Raw genomic sequence first — 27,769 nt, forward strand, 5'->3', positions numbered from 1 at the left:
GCTGGGTGGAAGGAAATTTATGGCTCCTCTCAGATTCCAGAACTTTCTGCCACAGAAATGTGAGGAACATGTGTTTTTTTAGCCAAATTTTGAGGTTTGCAAAGGATTCTGGGTAACAGAACCTGGTCCGAGCCACACAAGTCACCCCATCTTGGATTCCTCTAGGTCTCTAGTTTTCAGAAATGCACAGGTTTGGTAGGTTTCCCTAGGTGGCGGCTGAGCTACAGGCCAAAATCTACAGGTAGGCACTTTGCAAAAAACACCTCTGTTTTCCTTCAAAAATTTGGCTGTGTCCACGTTGCGCTTTGGGGCGTTTCCTGTCGCGGGCGCTAGGCCTACCCACACAAGTGAGGTATCATTTTTATCGGGAGACGTGGGGGAACGCTGGGTGGAAGGAAATTTGTGGCTCCTCTCAGAATCCAGAACTTTCTGCCACAGAAATGTGAGGAACATGTGTTTTTTTAGCCAAATTTAGAGGTTTGCAAAGGATTCTGGGTAACAGAACCTGGTCCGAGCCACACAAGTCACCCCATCTTGGATTCCCCTAGGTCTCTAGTTTTCAGAAATGCACAGGTTTGGTAGGTTTCCCTAGGTGACGGCTGAGCTACAGGCCAAAATCTACAGGTAGGCACTTTGCAAAAAACACCTCTGTTTTCCTTCAAAAATTTGGCTGTGTCCACGTTGCGCTTTGGGGCGTTTCCTGTCGCGGGCGCTAGGCACACCCACACAAGTGAGGTATCATTTTTATCGGGAGACGTGGGGGAATGCTGGGTGGAAGGAAATTTGTGGCTCCTCTCAGATTCCAGAACTTTCTGCCACAGAAATGTGAGGAACATGTGTTTTTTTAGCCAAATTTTGAGGTTTGCAAAGGATTCTGGGTAACAGAACCTGGTCCGAGCCACACAAGTCACCCCATCTTGGATTCCCCTAGGTCTCTAGTTTTCAGAAATGCACAGGTTTGGTAGGTTTCCCTAGGTGGCGGCTGAGCTACAGGCCAAAATCTACAGGTAGGCACTTTGCAAAAAACACCTCTGTTTTCCTTCAAAAATTTGGCTGTGTCCACGTTGCGCTTTGGGGCGTTTCCTGTCGCGGGCGCTAGGCCTACCCACACAAGTGAGGTATCATTTTTATCAGGAGACGTGGGGGAACGCTGGGTGGAAGGAAATTTGTGGCTCCTCTCAGATTCCAGAACTTTCTGCCACAGAAATGTGAGGAACATGTGTTTTTTTAGCCAAATTTTGAGGTTTGCAAAGGATTCTGGGTAACAGAACCTGGTCCGTGCCACACAAGTCACCCCATCTTGGATTCCCCTAGGTCTCTAGTTTTCAGAAATGCACAGGTTTGGTAGGTTTCCCTAGGTGGCGGCTGAGCTACAGGCCAAAATCTACAGGTAGGCACTTTGCAAAAAACACCTGTGTTTTCCTTCAAAAATTTGTCTGTGTCCACGTTGCGCTTTGGGGCGTTTCCTGTCGCGGGCGCTAGGCCTACCCACACAAGTGAGGTATCATTTTTATCGGGAGGCGTGGGGGAACGCTGGGTGGAAGGAAATTTGTAGCTCCTCTCAGATTCCAGAACTTTCTGCCACAGAAATGTGAGGAACATGTGTTTTTTTAGCCAAATTTTGAGGTTTGCAAAGGATTCTGGGTAACAGAACCTGGTCCGAGCCACACAAGTCACCCCATCTTGGATTCCCCTAGGTCTCTAGTTCTCAGAAATGCACAGGTTTGGTAGGTTTCCCTAGGTGGAGGCTGAGCTACAGGCCAAAATCTACAGGTAGGCACTTTGCAAAAAACACCTCTGTTTTCCTTCAAAAATTTGGCTGTGTCCACGTTGCGCTTTGGGGCATTTCCTGTCGCGGGCGCTAGGCCTACCCACACAAGTGAGGTATCATTTTTATCGGGATACGTGGGGGAACGCTGGGTGGAAGGAAATTTGTGGCTCCTCTCAGATTCCAGAACTTTCTGCCACAGAAATGTGAGGAACATGTGTTTTTTTAGCCAAATTTTGAGGTTTGCAAAGGATTCTGGGTAACAGAACCTGGTCCGAGCCACACAAGTCACCCCATCTTGGATTCCCCTAGGTCTCTAGTTTTCAGAAATGCACAGGTTTGGTAGGTTTCCCTAGGTGGCGGCTGAGCTACAGGCCAAAATCTACAGGTAGGCACTTTGCAAAAAACACCTCTGTCTTCCTACAAAAATTTGGCTGTGTCCACGTTGCGCTTTGGGGCGTTTCCTGTCGCGGGCGCTAGGCCTACCCACACAAGTGAGGTATCATTTTTATCAGGAGACGTGGGGGAACGCTGGGTGGAAGGAAATTTGTGGCTCCTCTCAGAATCCAGAACTTTCTGCCACAGAAATGTGAGGAACATGTGTTTTTTTAGCCAAATTTTGAGGTTTGCAAAGGATTCTGGGTAACAGAACCTGGTCCGAGCCACACAAGTCACCCCATCTTGGATTCCCCTAGGTCTCTAGTTTTCAGAAATGCACAGGTTTGGTAGGTTTCCCTAGGTGGCGGCTGAGCTACAGGCCAAAATCTACAGGTAGGCACTTTGCAAAAAACACCTGTGTTTTCCTTCAAAAATTTGTCTGTGTCCACGTTGCGCTTTGGGGCGTTTCCTGTCGCGGGCGCTAGGCCTACCCACACAAGTGAGGTATCATTTTTATCGGGAGGCGTGGGGGAACGCTGGGTGGAAGGAAATTTGTAGCTCCTCTCAGATTCCAGAACTTTCTGCCACAGAAATGTGAGGAACATGTGTTTTTTTAGCCAAATTTTGAGGTTTGCAAAGGATTCTGGGTAACAGAACCTGGTCCGAGCCACACAAGTCACCCCATCTTGGATTCCCCTAGGTCTCTAGTTCTCAGAAATGCACAGGTTTGGTAGGTTTCCCTAGGTGGAGGCTGAGCTACAGGCCAAAATCTACAGGTAGGCACTTTGCAAAAAACACCTCTGTTTTCCTTCAAAAATTTGGCTGTGTCCACGTTGCGCTTTGGGGCATTTCCTGTCGCGGGCGCTAGGCCTACCCACACAAGTGAGGTATCATTTTTATCGGGATACGTGGGGGAACGCTGGGTGGAAGGAAATTTGTGGCTCCTCTCAGATTCCAGAACTTTCTGCCACAGAAATGTGAGGAACATGTGTTTTTTTAGCCAAATTTTGAGGTTTGCAAAGGATTCTGGGTAACAGAACCTGGTCCGAGCCACACAAGTCACCCCATCTTGGATTCCCCTAGGTCTCTAGTTTTCAGAAATGCACAGGTTTGGTAGGTTTCCCTAGGTGGCGGCTGAGCTACAGGCCAAAATCTACAGGTAGGCACTTTGCAAAAAACACCTCTGTTTTCCTTCAAAAATTTGGCTGTGTCCACGTTGCGCTTTGGGGCGTTTCCTGTCGCGGGCGCTAGGCCTACCCACACAAGTGAGGTATCATTTTTATCGGGAGACGTGGGGGAACGCTGGGTGGAAGGAAATTTGTGGCTCCTCTCAGAATCCAGAACTTTCTGCCACAGAAATGTGAGGAACATGTGTTTTTTTAGCCAAATTTAGAGGTTTGCAAAGGATTCTGGGTAACAGAACCTGGTCCGAGCCACACAAGTCACCCCATCTTGGATTCCCCTAGGTCTCTAGTTTTCAGAAATGCACAGGTTTGGTAGGTTTCCCTAGGTGACGGCTGAGCTACAGGCCAAAATCTACAGGTAGGCACTTTGCAAAAAACACCTCTGTTTTCCTTCAAAAATTTGGCTGTGTCCACGTTGCGCTTTGGGGCGTTTCCTGTCGCGGGCGCTAGGCACACCCACACAAGTGAGGTATCATTTTTATCGGGAGACGTGGGGGAATGCTGGGTGGAAGGAAATTTGTGGCTCCTCTCAGATTCCAGAACTTTCTGCCACAGAAATGTGAGGAACATGTGTTTTTTTAGCCAAATTTTGAGGTTTGCAAAGGATTCTGGGTAACAGAACCTGGTCCGAGCCACACAAGTCACCCCATCTTGGATTCCCCTAGGTCTCTAGTTTTCAGAAATGCACAGGTTTGGTAGGTTTCCCCAGGTGGCGGCTGAGCTACAGGCCAAAATCTACAGGTAGGCACTTTGCAAAAAACACCTCTGTTTTCCTTCAAAAATTTGGCTGTGTCCACGTTGCGCTTTGGGGCGTTTCCTGTCGCGGGCGCTAGGCCTACCCACACAAGTGAGGTATCATTTTTATCGGGAGACGTGGGGGAACGCTGGGTGGAAGGAAATTTATGGCTCCTCTCAGATTCCAGAACTTTCTGCCACAGAAATGTGAGGAACATGTGTTTTTTTAGCCAAATTTTGAGGTTTGCAAAGGATTCGGGGTAACAGAACCTGGTCCGAGCCACACAAGTCACCCCATCTTGGATTCCCCTAGGTCTCTAGTTTTCAGAAATGCACAGGTTTGGTAGGTTTCCCTAGGTGGCGGCTGAGCTACAGGCCAAAATCTACAGGTAGGCACTTTGCAAAAAACACCTCTGTTTTCCTTCAAAAATTTGGCTGTGTCCACGTTGCGCTTTGGGGCGTTTCCTGTCGCGGGCGCTAGGCCTACCCACACAAGTGAGGTATCATTTTTATCGGGATACGTGGGGGAACGCTGGGTGGAAGGAAATTTGTGGCTCCTCTCAGATTCCAGAACTTTCTGCCACAGAAATGTGAGGAACATGTGTTTTTTTAGCCAAATTTTGAGGTTTGCAAAGGATTCTGGGTAACAGAACCTGGTCCGAGCCACACAAGTCACCCCATCTTGGATTCCCCTAGGTCTCTAGTTTTCAGAAATGCACAGGTTTGGTAGGTTTCCCTAGGTGGCGGCTGAGCTACAGGCCAAAATCTACAGGTAGGCACTTTGCAAAAAACACCTCTGTCTTCCTACAAAAATTTGGCTGTGTCCACGTTGCGCTTTGGGGCGTTTCCTGTCGCGGGCGCTAGGCCTACCCACACAAGTGAGGTATCATTTTTATCAGGAGACGTGGGGGAACGCTGGGTGGAAGGAAATTTGTGGCTCCTCTCAGAATCCAGAACTTTCTGCCACAGAAATGTGAGGAACATGTGTTTTTTTAGCCAAATTTTGAGGTTTGCAAAGGATTCTGGGTAACAGAACCTGGTCCGAGCCACACAAGTCACCCCATCTTGGATTCCCCTAGGTCTCTAGTTTTCAGAAATGCACAGGTTTGGTAGGTTTCCCTAGGTGGCGGCTGAGCTACAGGCCAAAATCTACAGGTAGGCACTTTGCAAAAAACACCTGTGTTTTCCTTCAAAAATTTGTCTGTGTCCACGTTGCGCTTTGGGGCGTTTCCTGTCGCGGGCGCTAGGCCTACCCACACAAGTGAGGTATCATTTTTATCGGGGAGGCGTGGGGGAACGCTGGGTGGAAGGAAATTTGTAGCTCCTCTCAGATTCCAGAACTTTCTGCCACAGAAATGTGAGGAACATGTGTTTTTTTAGCCAAATTTTGAGGTTTGCAAAGGATTCTGGGTAACAGAACCTGGTCCGAGCCACACAAGTCACCCCATCTTGGATTCCCCTAGGTCTCTAGTTCTCAGAAATGCACAGGTTTGGTAGGTTTCCCTAGGTGGAGGCTGAGCTACAGGCCAAAATCTACAGGTAGGCACTTTGCAAAAAACACCTCTGTTTTCCTTCAAAAATTTGGCTGTGTCCACGTTGCGCTTTGGGGCATTTCCTGTCGCGGGCGCTAGGCCTACCCACACAAGTGAGGTATCATTTTTATCGGGATACGTGGGGGAACGCTGGGTGGAAGGAAATTTGTGGCTCCTCTCAGATTCCAGAACTTTCTGCCACAGAAATGTGAGGAACATGTGTTTTTTTAGCCAAATTTTGAGGTTTGCAAAGGATTCTGGGTAACAGAACCTGGTCCGAGCCACACAAGTCACCCCATCTTGGATTCCCCTAGGTCTCTAGTTTTCAGAAATGCACAGGTTTGGTAGGTTTCCCTAGGTGGCGGCTGAGCTACAGGCCAAAATCTACAGGTAGGCACTTTGCAAAAAACACCTCTGTTTTCCTTCAAAAATTTGGCTGTGTCCACGTTGCGCTTTGGGGCGTTTCCTGTCGCGGGCGCTAGGCCTACCCACACAAGTGAGGTATCATTTTTATCGGGAGACGTGGGGGAACGCTGGGTGGAAGGAAATTTGTGGCTCCTCTCAGAATCCAGAACTTTCTGCCACAGAAATGTGAGGAACATGTGTTTTTTTAGCCAAATTTAGAGGTTTGCAAAGGATTCTGGGTAACAGAACCTGGTCCGAGCCACACAAGTCACCCCATCTTGGATTCCCCTAGGTCTCTAGTTTTCAGAAATGCACAGGTTTGGTAGGTTTCCCCTAGGTGACGGCTGAGCTACAGGCCAAAATCTACAGGTAGGCACTTTGCAAAAAACACCTCTGTTTTCCTTCAAAAATTTGGCTGTGTCCACGTTGCGCTTTGGGGCGTTTCCTGTCGCGGGCGCTAGGCACACCCACACAAGTGAGGTATCATTTTTATCGGGGAGACGTGGGGGAATGCTGGGTGGAAGGAAATTTGTGGCTCCTCTCAGATTCCAGAACTTTCTGCCACAGAAATGTGAGGAACATGTGTTTTTTTTAGCCAAATTTTGAGGTTTGCAAAGGATTCTGGGTAACAGAACCTGGTCCGAGCCACACAAGTCACCCCATCTTGGATTCCCCTAGGTCTCTAGTTTTCAGAAATGCACAGGTTTGGTAGGTTTCCCCAGGTGGCGGCTGAGCTACAGGCCAAAATCTACAGGTAGGCACTTTGCAAAAAACACCTCTGTTTTCCTTCAAAAATTTGGCTGTGTCCACGTTGCGCTTTGGGGCGTTTCCTGTCGCGGGCGCTAGGCCTACCCACACAAGTGAGGTATCATTTTTATCGGGAGACGTGGGGGAACGCTGGGTGGAAGGAAATTTATGGCTCCTCTCAGATTCCAGAACTTTCTGCCACAGAAATGTGAGGAACATGTGTTTTTTTAGCCAAATTTTGAGGTTTGCAAAGGATTCGGGGTAACAGAACCTGGTCCGAGCCACACAAGTCACCCCATCTTGGATTCCCCTAGGTCTCTAGTTTTCAGAAATGCACAGGTTTGGTAGGTTTCCCTAGGTGGCGGCTGAGCTACAGGCCAAAATCTACAGGTAGGCACTTTGCAAAAAACACCTCTGTTTTCCTTCAAAAATTTGGCTGTGTCCACGTTGCGCTTTGGGGCGTTTCCTGTCACGGGCGCTAGGCCTACCCACACAAGTGAGGTATCATTTTTATCGGGAGACGTGGGGGAACGCTGGGTGGAAGGAAATTTGTGGCTCCTCTCAGATTCCAGAACTTTCTGCCACAGAAATGTGAGGAACATGTGTTTTTTTAGCCAAATTTAGAGGTTTGCAAAGGATTCTGGGTAACAGAACCTGGTCCGAGCCACACAAGTCACCCCATCTTGGATTCCCCTAGGTCTCTAGTTTTCAGAAATGCACAGGTTTGGTAGGTTTCCCTAGGTGGCGGCTGAGCTACAGGCCAAAATCTACAGGTAGGCACTTTGCAAAAAACACCTCTGTTTTCCTTCAAAAATTTGTCTGTGTCCACGTTGCGCTTTGGGGCGTTTCCTGTCGCGGGCGCTAGGCCTACCCACACAAGTGAGGTATCATTTTTATCGGGAGACGTGGGGGAACGCTGGGTGGAAGGAAATTTGTGGCTCCTCTCAGATTCCAGAACTTTCTGCCACAGAAATGTGAGGAACATGTGTTTTTTTAGCCAAATTTTGAGGTTTGCAAAGGATTCTGGGTAACAGAACCTGGTCCGAGCCACACAAGTCACCCCCATCTTGGATTCCCCTAGGTCTCTAGTTTTCACAAATGCACAGGTTTGGTAGGTTTCCCTAGGTGGCGGCTGAGCTACAGGCCAAAATCTACAGGTAGGCACTTTGCAAAAAACACCCTGTTTTCCTTCAAAAATTTGGCTGTGTCCACGTTGCGCTTTGGGGCGTTTCCTGTCGCGGGCGCTAGGCCTACCCACACAAGTGAGGTATCATTTTTATCGGGAGACGTGGGGGAACGCTGGGTGGAAGGAAATTTGTGGCTCCTCTCAGATACCAGAACTTTCTGCCACAGAAATGTGAGGAACATGTGTTTTTTTAGCCAAATTTTTAGGTTTGCAAAGGATTCTGGGTAACAGAACCTGGTCCGAGCCACACAAGTCACCCCATCCTGGATTCCCCTAGGTCTCTAGTTTTCAGAAATGCACAGGTTTGGTAGGTTTCCCTAGGTGGCGGCTGAGCTACAGGCCAAAATCTACAGGTAGGCACTTTGCAAAAAACACCTCTGTTTTCCTTAAAAAATTTGGCTATGTCCACGTTGCGCTTTGGGGCGTTTCCTGTCGCGGGCGCTAGGCCTACCCACACAAGTGAGGCATCATTTTTATCGGGATACGTGGGGGAACGCTGGGGTGGAAGGAAATTTGTGGCTCCTCTCAGATTCCAGAACTTTCTGCCACAGAAATGTGAGGAACATGTGTTTTTTTAGCCAAATTTTGAGGTTTGCAAAGGATTCTGGGTAACAGAACCTGGCCCGAGCCACACAAGTCACCCCATCTTGGATTCCCCTAGGTCTCTAGTTTTCAGAAATGCACAGGTTTGGTAGGTTTCCCTAGGTGGCGGCTGAGCTACAGGCCAAAATCTACAGGTAGGCACTTTGCAAAAAACACCTCTGTTTTCCTTCAAAAATTTGTCTGTGTCCACGTTGCGCTTTGGGGCGTTTCCTGTCGCGGGCGCTAGGCCTACCCACACAAGTGAGGTATAATTTTTATCGGGAGACGTGGGGGAACGCTGGGTGGAAGGAAATTTGTAGCTCCTCTCAGATTCCAGAACTTTCTGCCACAGAAATGTGAGGAACATGTGTTTTTTTAGCCAAATTTTGAGGTTTGCAAAGGATTCTGGGTAACAGAACCTGGTCCGAGCCACACAAGTCACCCCATCTTGGATTCCCCTAGGTCTCTAGTTCTCAGAAATGCACAGGTTTGGTAGGTTTCCCTAGGTGGAGGCTGAGCTACAGGCCAAAATCTACAGGTAGGCACTTTGCAAAAAACACCTCTGTTTTCCTTCAAAAATTTGGCTGTGTCCACGTTGCGCTTTGGGGCATTTCCTGTCGCGGGCGCTAGGCCTACCCACACAAGTGAGGTATCATTTTTATCGGGATACGTGGGAGAACGCTGGGTGGAACGAAATTTGTGGCTCCTCTCAGATTCCAGAACTTTCTGCCACAGAAATGTGAGGAACATGTGTTTTTTTAGCCAAATTTTGAGGTTTGCAAAGGATTCTGGGTAACAGAACCTGGTCCGAGCCACACAAGTCACCCCATCTTGGATTCCCCTAGGTCTCTAGTTTTCACAAATGCACAGGTTTGGTAGGTTTCCCTAGGTGGCGGCTGAGCTACAGGCCAAAATCTACACGTAGGCACTTTGCAAAAAACACCTCTGTTTTCCTTCAAAAATTTGGCTGTGTCCACGTTGCGCTTTGGGGCGTTTCCTGTCGCGGGGCGCTAGGCCTACCCACACAAGTGAGGTATCATTTTTATCGGGAGACATGGGGGAACGCTGGGTGGAAGGAAATTTGTGGCTCCCCTCAGATTCCAGAACTTTCTGCCACAGAAATATGAGGAACATGTGTTTTTTTAGCCAAATTTTGAGGTTTGCAAAGGTTTCTGGGTAACAGAACCTGGTCCGAGCCACACAAGTCACGCCATCTTGGATTCCCCTAGGTCTCTAGTTTTCAGAAATGCACAGGTTTGGTAGGTTTCCCTAGGTGGCGGCTGAGCTACAGGCCAAAATCTACAGGTAGGCACTTTGCAAAAAACACCTCTGTTTTCCTTCAAAAATTTGTCTGTGTCCACGTTGCGCTTTGGGGCGTTTCCTGTCGCGGGCGCTAGGCCTACCCACACAAGTGAGGTATCATTTTTATCGGGAGACGTGGGGGAACGCTGGGTGGAAGGAAATTTGTAGCTCCTCTCAGATTCCAGAACTTTCTGCCACAGAAATGTGAGGAACATGTGTTTTTTTAGCCAAATTTTGAGGTTTGCAAAGGATTCTGGGTAACAGAACCTGGTCCGAGCCACACAAGTCACCCCATCTTGGATTCCCCTAGGTCTCTAGTTCTCAGAAATGCACAGGTTTGGTAGGTTTCCCTAGGTGGAGGCTGAGCTACAGGCCAAAATCTACAGGTAGGCACTTTGCAAAAAACACCTCTGTTTTCCTTCAAAAATTTGGCTGTGTCCACGTTGCGCTTTGGGGCATTTCCTGTCGCGGGCGCTAGGCCTACCCACACAAGTGAGGTATCATTTTTATCGGGATACGTGGGGGAACGCTGGGTGGAAGGAAATTTGTGGCTCCTCTCAGATTCCAGAACTTTCTGCCACAGAAATGTGAGGAACATGTGTTTTTTTAGCCAAATTTTGAGGTTTGCAAAGGATTCTGGGTAACAGAACCTGGTCCGAGCCACACAAGTCACCCCATCTTGGATTCCCCTAGGTCTCTAGTTTTCAGAAATGCACAGGTTTGGTAGGTTTCCCTAGGTGGCGGCTGAGCTACAGGCCAAAATCTACAGGTAGGCACTTTGCAAAAAACACCTCTGTTTTCCTTCAAAAATTTGGCTGTGTCCACGTTGCGCTTTGGGGCGTTTCTGTCGCGGGCGCTAGGCCTACCCACACAAGTGAGGTATCATTTATATCGGGAGACGTGGGGGAACGCTGGGTGGAAGGAAATTTGTGGCTCCTCTCAGATTCCAGAACTTTCTGCCACAGAAATGTGAGGAACATGTGTTTTTTTAGCCAAATTTTGAGGTTTGCAAAGGATTCTGGGTAACAGAACCTGGTCCGAGCCACACAAGTCACCCCATCTTGGATTCCCCTAGGTCTCTAGTTTTCAGAAATGCACAGGTTTGGTAGGTTTCCCCAGGTGGCGGCTGAGCTACAGGCCAAAATCTACAGGTAGGCACTTTGCAAAAAACACCTCTGTTTTCCTTCAAAAATTTGGCTGTGTCCACGTTGCGCTTTGGGGCGTTTCCTGTCGCGGGCGCTAGGCCTACCCACACAAGTGAGGTATCATTTTTATCGGGAGACGTGGGGGAACGCTGGGTGGAAGGAAATTTATGGCTCCTCTCAGATTCCAGAACTTTTCTGCCACAGAAATGTGAGGAACATGTGTTTTTTTTAGCCAAATTTTGAGGTTTGCAAAGGATTCTGGGTAACAGAACCTGGTCCGAGCAACACAAGTCACCCCATCTTGGATTCCCCTAGGTCTCTAGTTTTCAGAAATGCACAGGTTTGGTAGGTTTCCCTAGGTGGCGGCTGAGCTACAGGCCAAAATCTACAGGTAGGCACTTTGCAAAAAACACCTCTGTTTTCCTTCAAAAATTTGGCTGTGTCCACGTTGCGCTTTGGGGCGTTTCCTGTCGCGGGCGCTAGGCCTACCCACACAAGTGAGGTATCATTTTTATTGGGAGACGTGGGGGAACGCTGGGTGGAAGAAAATTTGTGGCTCCTCTCAGATTCCAGAACTTTCTGCCACAGAAATGTGAGGAACATGTGTTTTTTTAGCCAAATTTTGAGGTTTGCAAAGGATTCTGGGTAACAGAACCTGGTCCGAGCCACACAAGTCACCCCATCTTGGATTCCCCTAGGTCTCTAGTTTTCAGAAATGCACAGGTTTGGTAGGTTTCCCTAGGTGGCGGCTGAGCTACAGGCCAAAATCTACAGGTAGGCACTTTGCAAAAAACACCTCTGTTTTCCTTCAAAAATTTGTCTGTGTCCACGTTGCGCTTTGGGGCGTTTCCTGTCGCGGGCGCTAGGCCTACCCACACAAGTGAGGTATCATTTTTATCGGGAGACGTGGGGGAACGCTGGGTGGAAGGAAATTTGTGGCTCCTCTCAGATTCCAGAACTTTCTGCCACAGAAATGTGAGGAACATGTGTTTTTTTAGCCAAATTTTGAGGTTTGCAAAGGATTCTGGGTAACAGAACCTGGTCCGAGCCACACAAGTCACCCCATCTTGGATTCCCCTAGGTCTCTAGTTTTCACAAATGCACAGGTTTGGTAGGTTTCCCTAGGTGGCGGCTGAGCTACAGGCCAAAATCTACAGGTAGGCACTTTGCAAAAAACACCTCTGTTTTCCTTCAAAAATTTGGCTGTGTCCACGTTGCGCTTTGGGGCGTTTCCTGTCGCGGGCGCTAGGCCTACCCACACAAGTGAGGTATCATTTTTATCGGGAGACGTGGGGGAACGCTGGGTGGAAGGAAATTTGTGGCTCCTCTCAGATACCAGAACTTTCTGCCACAGAAATGTGAGGAACATGTGTTTTTTTAGCCAAATTTTGAGGTTTGCAAAGGATTCTGGGTAACAGAACCTGGTCCGAGCCACACAAGTCACCCCATCCTGGATTCCCCTAGGTCTCTAGTTTTCAGAAATGCACAGGTTTGGTAGGTTTCCCTAGGTGGCGGCTGAGCTACAGGCCAAAATCTACAGGTAGGCACTTTGCAAAAAACACCTCTGTTTTCCTTCAAAAATTTGGCTATGTCCAAGTTGCGCTTTGGGGCGTTTCCTGTCGCGGGCGCTAGGCCTACCCACACAAGTGAGGCATCATTTTTATCGGGATACGTGGGGGAACGCTGGGTGGAAGGAAATTTGTGGCTCCTCTCAGATTCCAGAACTTTCTGCCACAGAAATGTGAGGAACATGTGTTTTTTTAGCCAAATTTTGAGGTTTGCAAAGGATTCTGGGTAACAGAACCTGGTCCGAGCCACACAAGTCACCCCATCTTGGATTCCCCTAGGTCTCTAGTTTTCAGAAATGCACAGGTTTGGTAGGTTTCCCTAGGTGGCAGCTGAGCTACAGGCCAAAATCTACAGGTAGGCACTTTGCAAAAAACACCTCTGTTTTCCTTCAAAAATTTGTCTGTGTCCACGTTGCGCTTTGGGGCGATTCCTGTCGCGGGCGCTAGGCCTACCCACAAAAGTGAGGTATCATTTTTATCGGGAGACGTGGGGGAACGCTGGGTGGAAGGAAATTTGTGGCTCCTCTCAGATTCCTGAACTTTCTCCCACAGAAATGTGAGGAACATGTGTTTTTTTAGCCAAATTTTGAGGTTTGCAAAGGATTCTGGGTAACAGAACCTGGTCCGAGCCACACAAGTCACCCCATCTTCGATTCCCCTAGGTCTCTAGTTTTCAGAAATGCACAGGTTTGGTAGGTTTCCCTAGGTGGAGGCTGAGCTACAGGCCAAAATCTACAGGTAGGCACTTTGCAAAAAACACCTCTGTTTTCCTTCAAAAATTTGGCTGTGTCCACGTTGCGCTTTGGGGCATTTCCTGTCGCGGGCGCTAGGCCTACCCACACAAGTGAGGTATGATTTTTATCGGGAGACGTGGGGGAACGCTGGGTGGAAGGAAATTTGTGGCTCCTCTCAGATTCCAGAACTTTCTGCCACAGAAATGTGAGGAACATGTGTTTTTTTAGCCAAATTTTGAGGTTTGCAAAGGATTCTGGGTAACAGAACCTGGTCCGAGCCACACAAGTCACCCCATCTTGGATTCCCCTAGGTCTCTAGTTTTCACAAATGCACAGGTTTGGTAGGTTTCCCTAGGTGGCGGCTGAGCTACAGGCCAAAATCTACAGGTAGGCACTTTGCAAAAAACACCTCTGTTTTCCTTCAAAAATTTGGCTGTGTCCACGTTGCGCTTTGGGGCGTTTCCTGTCGCGGGCGCTAGGCCTACCCACACAAGTGAGGTATCATTTTTATCGGGAGACGTGGGGGAACGCTGGGTGGAAGGAAATTTGTGGCTCCTCTCAGATTCCAGAACTTTCTGCCACAGAAATGTGAGGAACATGTGTTTTTTTAGCCAAATTTTGAGGTTTGCAAAGGATTCTGGGTAACAGAACCTGGTCCGAGCCACACAAGTCACCCCATCTTGGATTCCCCTAGGTCTCTAGTTTTCAGAAATGCACAGGTTTGGTAGGTTTCCCTAGGTGGCGGCTGAGCTACAGGCCAAAATCTACAGGTAGGCACTTTGCAAAAAACACCTCTGTTTTCCTTCAAAAATTTGGCTGTGTCCACGTTGCGCTTTGGGGCGTTTCCTGTCGCGGGAGCTAGGCCTACCCACACAAGTGAGGTATCATTTTTATCGGGAGACGTGGGGGAACGCTGGGTGGAAGGAAATTTGTGGCTCCTCTCAGATTCCAGAACTTTCTGCCACAGAAATGTGAGGAACATGTGTTTTTTTAGCCAAATTTTGAGGTTTGCAAAGGATTCTGGGTAACAGAACCTGGTCCGAGCCACACAAGTCACCCCATCTTGGATTCCCCTAGGTCTCTAGTTTTCAGAAATGCACAGGTTTGGTAGGTTTCCCTAGGTGGCGGCTGAGCTACAGGCCAAAATCAACAGGTAGGCACTTTGCAAAAAACACCTCTGTTTTCCTTAAAAAATTTGTCTGTGTCCACGTTGCGCTTTGGGGCGTTTCCTGTCGCGGGCGCTAGGCCTACCCACACAAGTGAGGTATCATTTTTATCGGGAGACGTGGGGGAACGCTGGGTGGAAGGAAATTTGTGGCTCCTCTCAGATTCCAGAACTTTCTGCCACAGAAATGTGAGGAACATGTGTTTTTTTAGCCAAATTTTGAGGTTTGCAAAGGATTCTGGGTAACAGAACCTGGTCCGAGCCACACAAGTCACCCCATCTTGGATTCCCCTAGGTCTCTAGTTTTCACAAATGCACAGGTTTGGTAGGTTTCCCTAGGTGGCGGCTGAGCTACAGGCCAAAATCTACACGTAGGCACTTTGCAAAAAACACCTCTGTTTTCCTTCAAAAATTTGGCTGTGTCCACGTTGCGCTTTGGGGCGTTTCCTGTCGCGGGCGCTAGGCCTACCCACACAAGTGAGGTATCATTTTTATCGGGAGACATGGGGGAACGCTGGGTGGAAGGAAATTTGTGGCTCCCCTCAGATTCCAGAACTTTCTGCCACAGAAATATGAGGAACATGTGTTTTTTTAGCCAAATTTTGAGGTTTGCAAAGGTTTCTGGGTAACAGAACCTGGTCCGAGCCACACAAGTCACCCCATCTTGGATTCCCCTAGGTCTCTAGTTTTCAGAAATGCACAGGTTTGGTAGGTTTCCCTAGGTGGCGCCTGAGCTAGAGGCCAAAATCTACAGGTAGTCACTTTGCTAAAAACAGGTCTGTTTTCTGTGATGTGTCCACGTTGTGTTTTGGGGCATATCCTGTCGCGGGCGCTAGGCCTACCCACACAAGTGAGGTATCATTTTTATCGGGAGACTTGGTGGAACATAGAATAGCAAAACAAGTCTTATTGCCCCTTGTCTTTCTCTACATTTTTCCCTTCCAAATGTAAGACAGTGTGTAAAAAAGACGTCTTTTTGAGAAATGCCCTGTAATTCACATGCTAGTATGGGCACCCCGGAATTCAGAGATGTGCAAATAACCACTGCTTCTCAACACCTTATCTTGTGCCCATTTTGGAAATACAAAGGTTTTCTTGATAGCTATTTTTTACTCTTTATATTTCAGCAAATGAATTGCTGTATACCCGGCATAGAATGAAAACCCACTGCAGGGTGCAGGTCATTTATTGGCTCTGGGTACCTAGAGTTCTTGATGAACCTACAAGCCCTATATATCCCGGCAACCAGAAGAGTCCAGCAGATGTAACGGTATATTGCTTTCGAAAATCTGACATTACAGGAAAAAGTTACAGAGTAAAACTTAGAGAAAAATTTATATTTTTTTCACCTCAATTTCAATATTTTTCTTTTTCAGTTGTTATTTTCTGTAGGAAACCCTTGTAGGATCTACACAAATTACCCCTTGCTGAATTCAGAATGTTGTCTACTTTTCAGAAATGTTGCGGTTTCTGGGATCCAGCGTTGGTTTCATGCCCATTTCTGTCAGTGACTGGAAGGAGGCTGAAAGCACAAAAAATCGTAAAAATGGGGTATGTCCCAGTAAAATGCCAAAATTGTGTTGAAAAATTGGGTTTTCTGATTCAAGTCTGCATGTTCCTGAAAGGTGGGAAGCTGGTGATTTTATCACCGCAAACCCTTTGTTGATGCCCTTTTCAGGGAAAAAACCACAAGCCTTCTTCTGCAGCCCATTTTTCCAATTTTTTTTAAAAAAAAACGAAATTTTCACTGTTTTTTGGCTACTTTCTTGGCCTCCTTCTGGGGAACCCACAAAGTCTGGGTACCTCTAGAATCCCTAGGATGTTGGAAAAAAAGGACGCAAATTTGGCGTGGGTAGCTTACGTGAACAAAAAGTTATGAGGGCCTAAGCGCGAACTGCTCCAAATAGCCAAAAAAAGGCTCGGCACAGGAGGGGGAAAAGGCCTGGCAGCGAAGGGGTTAAAGATGCCTGTAGAGTAAAACAGAACTCGTGGGATTTGATAATCCACGAGCATGCTCCAACAATTAATGGCACCAGGAGTTTAGCGTGTGCATGAAATGGTAAGCGCTTAAGCTTGCTGTTTGATAATGGTAAACTATGTTTGATTTTGCCAGTTTCACATGCGCTACGCAACTTCAGTCACTTTTTATATGCTCTGCTTGTCAGCCGCTTCAGTAATCACTGCTTAAGCTCAAAGCTCAATAATTAATACTTAAGCTTGGATGCCGGTCCACACAATTCCACCACTAGTTGTTGTTCTATGAACATGAATTGTATGCATTGAGCATACACACATTCAGCAATTTGAATACATTTTTCACTACTTGCTGCAGGAGCTTCATGCATTTGCGTTCACGGTTTGTAAAATGGGTTCTTATCAATCAGCTGTGAATGAGCACATAGCAGGTTCAACCAGTGCTCATCGCCAAACTCTAATGACGCGCGGTCTGATCTTGAATTACCAAATGTATTTATTGGTATGCAGTATGCTGAGACAGGTTCCTCCTACTCAGCTCTGCTCCTCAAATTCAACTGCAGTTTTTGAACAGTAACATTCTATCTGCCATTTTTACTACACACCACATTAAATATTCTATATCACATCAATAAAAACAGGTCAAGGAGTGTTCTGAAGTGGGTACCCAGGGTTCCCACATTTATGCCCGACATGAGCTAGTGGGTTCGAATGTCTATTTGCTGCTGTATGTGGGAACCAATTGGCAGTTCATATATGGTTTACTTTTTCAGTGGTGTTCAATACAGTTGATCACCAAATACTAGTATCACAAATGGGTGGGATCTCCATCATTGGCTTTAATGAACTCCTGAAGTTGGTGGATAACATCTGATTTAAGTGCCTTATTGATGGGTGAATGATTGATATGAGTCTGACATTTGATTGGTCCATAGGTTCTATTAAGGATAGGGATCACAATAGCATGTTGCAGTATTACTCTTTCCTATTCTAAGGATACAAAGCGATTTTGTTCCCTGTGCAGCACATGATTCAAGTGTTAGGCATGATGTGTTGGGCATTCTGACTTTCCTCAGCACATGGTTCAGGGCCTTCAGTGTGAAGAATAGTAGGTTGGTGGGGATTGTCGTGAGTTGATTCTCAGGAACGGGAATACTTCGAGTTATTGGTGATAAACATATTTTTTGGATTAAAAGTTAAGAGGTATTGCGATAATTTGCTAGAGACAAAGTGGCATGTGATTTGTCTTTTCTTTGGCATTTATAATGTCATGTATCCTTGTGGTGTTAAAGTAGAGCCACACATGAGGTTTATAAGGATTTGATCCTCTCCGAGCTGTTGTTTCCACCTGTAATATGTTACGTTAATGGCTTCTGGAATGGCCATGTCCAAACGTCCAATTAGAATTGTACTTTATTTTCGCATCGCAGTGTCTCTGTTGGTGTGGACATGCAGTGTTTCTTTTCGAAAAGATCTGCATTTAGCCAGATAATTAAAAGTGTTGGGTCTTCAGGCTTTCCCCATTTACACTGAGGTGGTGAAAGGGTCTGGCACAGCTTGTGTTAGGTGAATTCGCTAACTTGTTAAAACAAACTTATTTTCCAGGAGATCCTTTGCCTTTATTTGTGTGTATCACCTACCTTTGAGGCTTCTCTGACTGCAAATTATCTTAGATGTGAATTGTAACTGGTGGGCCGAAGAATTCTTAAAGAAATACTAAACAGTCATATTTCTGAGAAAATGAAGTTAGGTAAACATGTGTGATCTTGTTTATATATTTAGGTGTGTTATATGAAACACTAATGGCACCTTTCAGTTAATTTAAAAAGTGATGTTATCTACTGTAGATTTCACCTCTAATGTGACAACCACTTTAGTTAGTACTAGGCATGCATAGATGTTTGGGGAAAACAAAGAGACAAATGAAAGTTAAATGTTCAGGGCATTAATAGTAGACTGGTTTAAAATGTTAAATTCTATGGGTCAAATAACCAAGTTTCTGTGAAGGTAATTATAGAAATAGGAGATGCAACTGGTAATGTGATGAGGAAGAGGAGAGGTATATTTAGGCTTTTGGCTTTACAAATCTATCACATTCTACATCCCAAGAATGCCATACCCATCCTTAAAAAGTTCAGTATTCAACAGCTGAGTGAATATAAGGTAATTCATTCGGAAGCATCAGCTTCCTAAAACATTGTGCCTTGTGCCCCTTGAGTTCTACCCTTTGTTTCTGATGCTTGAACCTAATTTGGCCAATGTGACTGCACAAACATCTGTTTTCCCTGATGCGACCCTTTCAAGTCTTCTCCAATGGAATGAAGCGTGTGAGCAGCAATAACACTCTAAACCACATAAATAAAAGCCACACCCAGGGCCATGCACTGTTCTCCATGTGCTGCATGTTATTTAGGTGCCAAACTACATCATCACTAAAGAAGATGCAGACCAACCCTCTCAAGAAGAAGCAGAACTTTACGGAGGGGGAAGCAACCATTGCGATCAACTTTGCCTGTTGGATCTTCGAACTACTTCATAAGAGCAGTGTGGAAGAACATCAACAATAGGGTAAATGCGTTTGGGGTTAGAGGTAACAGCAGAGAGGGTGATAAAGAAAAAGTGGCATGATGCAAGAAGGTGTGTGAAGGATTGGTTTGCTAGTGGAGGCAGCTGTTGTTTTTAGCAGCAGACTCTAATCAGGTCCTCATCTCACCCTTATTCAGCACAGTATACTTTGTACAGCGTACAAACACCATCTGTCTTGCCTTCCCATGCAGGATGGCACATCTCACCTTGCCTACATGGACAGGTCTCACTTGGGATCCAGCAGCACCAGTATTCCATTGCCCACAAGGGGACCCAGCAGATTTCCCTTGGCCAACCTTACCTTCCTAAGAATAATCAAGGAGTGCCCATTAATGTGTCATCTAAGACCACCCCTTGTTTTACATGGTGACACTAATCCCGCATCGCATGGTGCTATTTTCCTATGGGGATCCCTGTTTTACCTTAATCTCCCACAGTAGTAATAGGAGCAAGTTTCATTAGATCTCTTGTGCCTGCGAGACTGCGACAAGATTTTGGGTTTGGTCAGAGATCTTGCATGGCGTCCTACTTAAATTGAAACCAAGCCTCCACCCATCACCTGGCTTTAGTTCTGCAGCCAGCTGGGACCTGGTATGATACCAGAATATTGTAGTCAGAATATCGCCTGCCCATAAATATTGTGTCCTAAATATTGTTGACAAAAATATCACTGCATTGGAGTTAATAATATGACATCTACACTCAATGGGATAATATTTTTCTAACTATTACTTAGGACACTATTTATTTCAGAAAATACATTTCTATCTGATATTCTGACATTCAACCTGCAGACCTATCTGCTCCTGTTCCAGCGCTGTTTTGTCCCATGCCTTATCTCTGTCCTCCCTGGCAATTAGTTAGTGTGTCAGAATGCTCACCTATAGCACACCTTGAATATAAGAAAGTAAGTAAAAGAGTAAAGAACAAGTTAAATAGAAGGAAAACAGGTTAAAAGCAAGAAGGCAAGAAACTAGCATGCATGCCTAGACTGAAACCAGATCTTCAGACTGTATAGAATCACACTGTTTGATTTGGAGCAGCGTAGATTTTGCTGCAACCCCTGATGTCACAATCATGACCTGTATGTAACCATGACATAGCATATATTGTGTGTTTTAATATTATAGTAATATAAAGTTGTGCATTCAAATTCACTAATGAAATGCATTCACTGTAATGTTAGGAAAATTGTATACTGTGTGCCTTAACCTATTAATTGAAATATAAACATTGGATTTGACTTTCATAACCACCCTCATGTTATTTGAGTGCATTTGTACTAGAAATGATAACAACGTATGTAAGGTGTGCACTAATGTTGTATAGTTTAATGTTGGAAATGTATTTCTTCACCATACTTAGACTCATGTAGTTACAATTTATGCATTTATTTTACCTGTAGCATGACAACTCGTGTATTAATGTAACTGACATTCATATAAATGTAGAAATTACTTTGTGCACAGTATACCATAAAATTAAATGTGCATTAGTGAATAATGTCCATGTTGACCATACTATACTTGAATTTCTTTAACGTGAAAACTGTTTTTCATTTCCTGCTAATGTGTCAATTCATTGCAGGTGCAGTCACATGAGATGTTAGTTTGGAAATAGGCGTGCTATTATTTTACACATAGAGAGTCTGAGAAAATAAACTTGGAAAAGGAACATGAGGACATCACATGCAAGATGACTGCCCCTTATTCATATATGTTGCAAGCAATGTCTAAATGATCAAGGGCAGCAACGTTCTTAGGACTGCTCTAGGATATAAAGCTGATGTTGCAAGTTACACTGTGGGAAAGGAAAATACAATTTAGCATGTGATGCCATGATTGAGAGTGTTACCTAACAGAACTGTGCAGTATTCACTAGCTTATTGTCAGTTTGATTTTGTGGACTCTTCCCTGGGCTTTGGGAGGTACAGACCTCTGACTTTCACCTTTGTCCTCAGGCTTTGCTGAGTGTGGCTTAGGTTTACACATAACACTCTCTAAGAAGACTCTTGACTGAGCTTCTGAAATGCTGACACATTTACCTTCCCTTTTTATTTGTTGTCCATATGCCTTTTAGAATTTTCCTTTTTGCCATAAGATTTTTGTCTTGTCTTCTGAGATTTTCATTACCCTTCATAGATTAATTTTAATTAGATGCTCTTAGATTGCGTGTGTAAGAGGGAAAACCAAAGACTTTTCTCTGATCCCCAGGTTTTATTACCGATATTCTGTATCGTTATAACTGAATTTCTGGTTTGTCTCATGCTAACTTGTTTTAATTTCTTCAGGAGATTTGGCTACCCTATGGTTATTCTGTATCTCTACAGTGTGTTCTTGAGTTTGGTTTACATTAACCTGAGTGTTAATTTGTTATAAAACCCTTTAACTTTATTTCTGAATTAGGTTTTCATTATGTGGCCAATTTGGTTATACTATACATTTTGATGATTGATTGTTACCTAACGTCCTAATTAATCCTTTGCATGGAATAAAAGACCTGTTAAGCTCAAGAAAAGAGAATTCAAATGCTCCATCAATATACAAATATATTCAAAACAAACAAAGTGCATTGTTTAATACATGAAGATATTCAAATCTAAGGAAGATCAATGGTTATTTTACAACAATATTTAAGGCAAGGGATTTGTATTGTCTAATTCACAGAGGATACTCAAAATACCAGCCTTTCTTTGTAGAAGGATGTATTTAGTAAAAGACTAGCACAAGAAATATTGTTGAACTTATTATTGACTAACTACATTAGGAAAACAGAACAGGAAGACTTACAACCAAAATAATGTTGGGTCGTATTTAGATTTTGGAAGACAAGATACTCCCTCAGACACTTTGTGGATGTCATCTGTACTATATATAGAGCACCATTGACCATAACGCACTTGTAATACACCACATTTTTGATGGAGTGCCTTTCTGCTAAACTCTAAATAAGACACTTCATTTACACAAGAGTTATCAAGTTTCATATCTGCATGCTCAAACATAAACAAGGAAGTATGTATGCTTTTATGGTGTTTTATATATTTGTCTAAAAATACATAACTTTTTTTTTTTTTTCCTGTGATTGCATTAGGCATCATCAGTCACTACAGGACAGACATTTCCTGCAGCAAGTCCAAAACACAACACCTGAGAGAATCAGAAGAGTTGACCCAAGACAGCACTTTGAAGATCACCAGCTATCTTAATACCTCTTCTCCCCACTTCACCATCTACAACATTCTTGTAATTTAAAGACATTCGGTGATCATGAATAAACAAGGGACTGTGGAATTCATGTTGTTCCCACAGCAGTTTCAGGAAAACCAGTAAGTGGATCTTGGCAACAGATACCACAAATGTCAGGCCAGGTAAGATTACTCATCAGTATTGGGTATGCTCAGATGTGGGTCCTTCCTCACTATACCACTGAAACCAAGCTGCATCAGACTGAAGGCTTAGGCTGAAACGTGTCTTGAATTGCTTGTGTTCAGCTTCAGAGAGGACCTGGCTTGGCAGTTCGGACTAGCTTGTTCCTGATGGAAATGCACCAGGGCTGATTTGTATATTGCTGGGTCTAATCTTAGGTGGTATAACAGGCAAAAAAACAATGGGTTGGAATGAAACCCAGACAGGTTGACAGTAGTTGGACTATAAGCAAACATTCCTCCCATCAACTTTTGTGTGTTTGTTCACATATTGTGACCTGTCTAATTAAGTTCATTCAACATTTTGCTTCCCCTGAGAATGTAAAATTTGAGATATGACCTTTTAGTACATAGGTTGTGTTAGAAATTGGGTTTTTGGTTGCCAGTCAGGTTACCCTCTGTCCAAGCAAGAACCCTCACTCTAGTCAGGGCAAGTCACACACAATCCAAATTATCCTGTGCCCACCCTCTGGTAGCTTGGCACGAGCAGTCAGGCTTAACTTAGAAGGCAATGTGTAAAGTATTTGTGCAATAAATCATACAATAACACACTATAGCACCACAAAAATACACCACACAGTGTTTAGAAAAATATAGAATATTTATCTGGATATTTGTAGATCAACACAATAAAAGATGCAATAAAAATTTGTAGAAATATCACTGAAAGGTGATATAAAGTGTCTTAAGTCTTTAAAAAGCAAACAAAGTCTCTTTCAAGCACAAAGTACCTGGTTTGGAGTGGAAAATCTCCGCAGAGGGCCGCAGAGGAGGAGATGCGTTGAAAAATGGTGTGTGCGTCGATTTCGCCCCTTCACACACGGACTTGCATTGTTATTGTTCATGCGGGGAGACGTGCGTCATTCTGCGGGAAGAAAAATGGTGTGTGCGTCGGTTTCGCCCCTTCACACACGGACTTGCGTCGTTATTTTTCACTCTGGGAAGACGTGTGTCGTTTTCCGGCACGTGGGCCGACTCCTTCTATGGTTCGCGGGATTACCAGATGTCCCAGGGTCTGTGCGTGGATTCCTCGGCTTGTTATCCGGCTGTGCGTCGTTCCGGGAGGCTGTGTGTGGAATTTTCTTTCTCACGGCAGGCGTCGCGTCGATTTCCTCTCTGGAAGTCGGGCAGCGTTGTCTATGCGAGGCCGTGCGTCGAAGTTCTGGTCGCACCGTAGGCGTTGCGTCGAGCGGTGTCTTTCTGGATCGGCGTGCAGCGATTTTCTCACCGCGGAGCAAGCTGTGCGTCGAATTTTTCGGCGCACGAGTTGTCCAAATGAAAAAGAGAAGTCTTTTTGGTCGTGAGACTTCAGGGAACAGGAGGCAAGCTCTATCCAAGCCCTTGGAGAGCACTTTTACAGCCAGACAAGAGTTCAGCAAGGCAGCTGGCCAACAGCAAGGCAGCTGGCCAACAGCAAGGCAGCAGTCCTTTGTAGAAAGCAGACAGGTAAGTCCTTTGAGCAGCCAGGCAGTTCTTCTTGGCAGGATACAGGTTCTGGTTCAGGTTTCTTCTCCAGCAAGTGTCTGAGGTGGTAGGGCAGATGCCCTGTTTTATACCCAAATGTGGCTTTGAGGTGGGGGAGACTTCAAAGAGTGGCTTAGAAGTGCACCAGGTCCCCTTTCCGTTCAATCCTGTCTGCCAGGGTCCCAGTAGGGGGTGTGGCAGTCCTTTGTGTCAGAGCAGGCCCTCCACCCTCCCAGCCCAGGAAGACCCATTCAAAATGCAGATGTATGCAAGTGAGGCTGAGTACCCTGTATTTGGGGTGTGTCTGAGTGAATGCACAAGGAGCTGTCAACTAAACCTAGCCAGATGTGGATTGTAAGGCACAGAAAGATTTAAGTGCAGAGAAATGCTCACTTTCTAAAAGTGACATTTCTAAAATAGTAATATTAAATCCAGCTTCACCAGTCAGCAGGATTTTGTATTACCATTCTGGCCATACTAAATATGATCTTCCTACTCCCTTCAGATCAGCAGCTGCCACTTCAACAATGTGTGAGGGCAGCCCCAATGTTAGCCTATGAAGGGAGCAGACCTCACAGTAGTGTAAAAACGAATTTAGGAGTTTTACACTACCAGGACATGTAAACTACACAGGCACATGTCCTGCCTTTTACCCACACAGCACCCTGCTCTAGGGGTTACCTAGGGCACACATTAGAGGTGACGTATGTGTAGAAAAAGGGGAGCTTTAGGCTTGGCAAGTACTTTTAAATGCCAAGTCGAAGTGGCAGTGAAACTGCACACACAGGCCTTGCAATGGCAGGCCTGGGACAAGGTAAAGGGGCTACTTGAGTGGGTGGCACAACCAGTGCTGCAGGCCCACTAGTAGCATTTAATCTACAGGCCCTAGGCACATACAGTGCACATTACTAGGGACTTATAAGTATATTAAATAGTCCAATTGGGTATGATCCAAAGTTACCATGTTTAAAGGGAGAGAGCAAATGCACTTTAGCACTGGTTAGCAGTGGTAAAGTGCGCAGAGTCTAAAAGCCAGCAAAAACAGAGTCCAAAAAGTGGAGGGAGGCAGGCAAAAAGTTAGGGGTGACCACCCTAAGGCATGTCCGGTCTAACATGTGTCCCCCCCAGCTGAAAGTGGGGAGAGCTACCCGACCTCCTGGGAGCTCTCATCGCTAAGGCGGAAGTATCTGGAGAGACCATCAGCGTTGGCGTGGTCAACCCCTGGGCGATGCTCCACCGTAAAGTCCATCCCCTATAGGGAAATGGACCACCTCAAGAGTTTTGGATTCTCACCCCTCATCTGCATGAGCCATCTGAGGGGCCTGTGGTCTGTCTGAACCCGGAAGTGAGTCCCAAACAGGTAGGGTCTTAGCTTCTTCAGTGCCCAGACCACAGCAAATGCTTCTCTCTCAATAGCACTCCACCTTTGTTCCTGTGGTAATAGTCTTCTGCTAATAAAGACTACTGGTTGGTCTGAGCCCTCCTCATTTAGCTGTGCTAGAACAGCCCCTATGCCATGCTCTGAAGCGTCTGTCTGCACAATAAATTCCTGGGAGTAGTCAGGGGCCTTGAGCACGGGGGCCGTGCACATGGCTTCCTTCAGGGAATCAAAGGCTTTCTGACAAGCCTCTGTCCAATTCACCAACCTAGGTTGTTTCTTGGAAGTGAGTTCTGTCAAGGGGGACACAATGGTACCATAGCCCTTGACGAATCTGCGGTAGTATCCAGTGAGGCCCAAAAAGGCTCTCACCTCAGTCTGTGTTCTAGGTGGTTGCCAGGCCTTGATAGTCTCAATCTTGGCCTGGAGTGGCTGCACCTTGCCACCACCTACTAGGTGTCCCAAGTACACCATGGAACCCTGCCCAATCTGGCACTTACTAGCCTTGATAGTCAGGCCTGCCTGTTGCAGAGCCTGAAGCACCTCCTTGAGGTGGAGCAGGTGTTCCTCCCAGCTGGAACTGTAGACAGCTATGTCGTCCAGGTAAGCTGCACAGTAGGCATCTTTACCAGCTAGGACCCCATTAACCAACCGTTGGAAGGCGGCGGGGGCATTTTTCAGTCCAAATGGCATCACCCTAAATTGGTAATGGCCATCAGGGGTGGAAAATGCTGATCTTTCTTTAGCCCCCTCAGTCAGGCCGATCTTCCAGTGACTCTGAAGTAAGATCGAACGTACTCAGGAACTTGGCAGCGCCTAGTCTGTCAACGAGCTCATCAGCTCGGGGGATGGGGTGAGCATCAGTCCGGGTGACTGAGTTGAGACCCTGGTAGTCCACACAGAACCGGAGTTCTGGCTTCGCACCTGGGGCAGTAGCCTTAGGAACCAATACCACAGGGCTGGCCCAGGGACTACTGGATTTCTCAATAACCCCCAAAGTCAACATCTTGGAGACCTCCTCCTTGATGCTGGCCTTCACCTTATCCGACAACCTGTAAATTTTGTTCTTCACAGGGGGACTGTCACCTGTGTCAATGTCATGAAAACAGAGGTGGGTTAGTCCAGGAGTAAGGGAGAACAGGGGGAAGAACTGCTCTAAAGGCTCATAGCAGTCTCCTCTCTGGGTTAGAGTCAGGGAGTCAGAGAGAATGACACCCCCCACTGACCCATCCCCTTCTTTGACAGCGAGGAGGTCGGGGAGAGGTTCACTCTCCTCTTCCATGCCCTCATCTGTGACCAGGAGCATACTGACCTCAGACCTCTCAAATTGAGGTTTAAGCCGGTTGTGATGGAGGACCCTTAGGGGGTTCCTAGGGGTCTTGAGGTCCACTAGGTAAGTGGCCTCCCCTTTACGCTCCTTGATCTCAAAGGGGCCAGTCCAGTGGTCCTGGAGAGCCCTGGGCTCTACTGGCTCCATCACCCAAACTTTGTCTCCAGGTGAGAACTCAACCAGAGTGGCCTTCTGGTCATACCACTCCTTCATCACCTCTTGACTGGCCTCTAGGTTACTCTGGGCCTGCTTCCAGAAGCGTTGGGTTTGGTTGCGGAGGGCCAGCATGTAGCTGACCACATCCTGGGAAGGTGACTTGGGAGCTTTCTCCCAGCCCTCCTTAACAATGCTCAGGGGTCCCCTGACAGGGTGACCATAGAGAAGCTCAAAGGGGCTGAACCCCACCCCTTTCTGGGGCACCTCTCTGTAAGCAAACAACAGGCAGGGTAAGAGGACGTCCCACTTACGCCTCATGGCATCAGTCAGGCCACCAATCATGCCTTTCAGGGTCTGGTTGAATCTCTCAACAAGCCCATTGGATTGAGGATGATAAGGGGTGGTGAACTGGTAGGTCACCCCACACTAATCCCACATGGACTTCATGTATGCAGACATGAAGTTTGTGCCACTATCAGACACGACCTCCTTATGGAATCCCACACGGGTAAATATTCCCAACAGGGCTCTGGTCACCACCGGTGCAGTCACGGTTCTCAGAGGGATTGCCTCTGGATAGCGGGTGGCATGGTCCACCAAAACCAGCATCAACCTGTTGCCCAAGGCAGTTTTGGGGTCCAAGGGACCAACAATGTCGATGCCCACCCTTTCAAAGGGGGTGCCAACGACTGGGAGTGGGAGCAGGGGAGCTTTAAGCCGTTTCCCTGTCTTCCCACTAGCCTGGCAGGTGGGGCAAGCTCTGCAGAAGTTATCTGAGTCTGTCCTCATTCTGGGCCAATAGAAGTGGGTGTCAAGCCTGTTAAAGGTCTTGTCTTGGCCCAGGTGTCCTGCCAGGGGGATGTCGTGAGCCAGGCCCAGTAGGAAGTTCCGGTAACACTGGGGGACCACCAGCACACGTGGTGCCCCAGGACCTGGAACCTTACGCTCACTGTAAAGGAGATCATTCTCCCAGTAAATATGGTGAGTGCCAGAGGCGTCACCTGCTGCTTGGGCTGTGGCCTG

This window comes from Pleurodeles waltl, chromosome 2_2 (assembly GCF_031143425.1).
Source record: "Pleurodeles waltl isolate 20211129_DDA chromosome 2_2, aPleWal1.hap1.20221129, whole genome shotgun sequence".
In the NCBI taxonomy this organism is placed as follows: Eukaryota; Metazoa; Chordata; class Amphibia; order Caudata; family Salamandridae; genus Pleurodeles; species Pleurodeles waltl.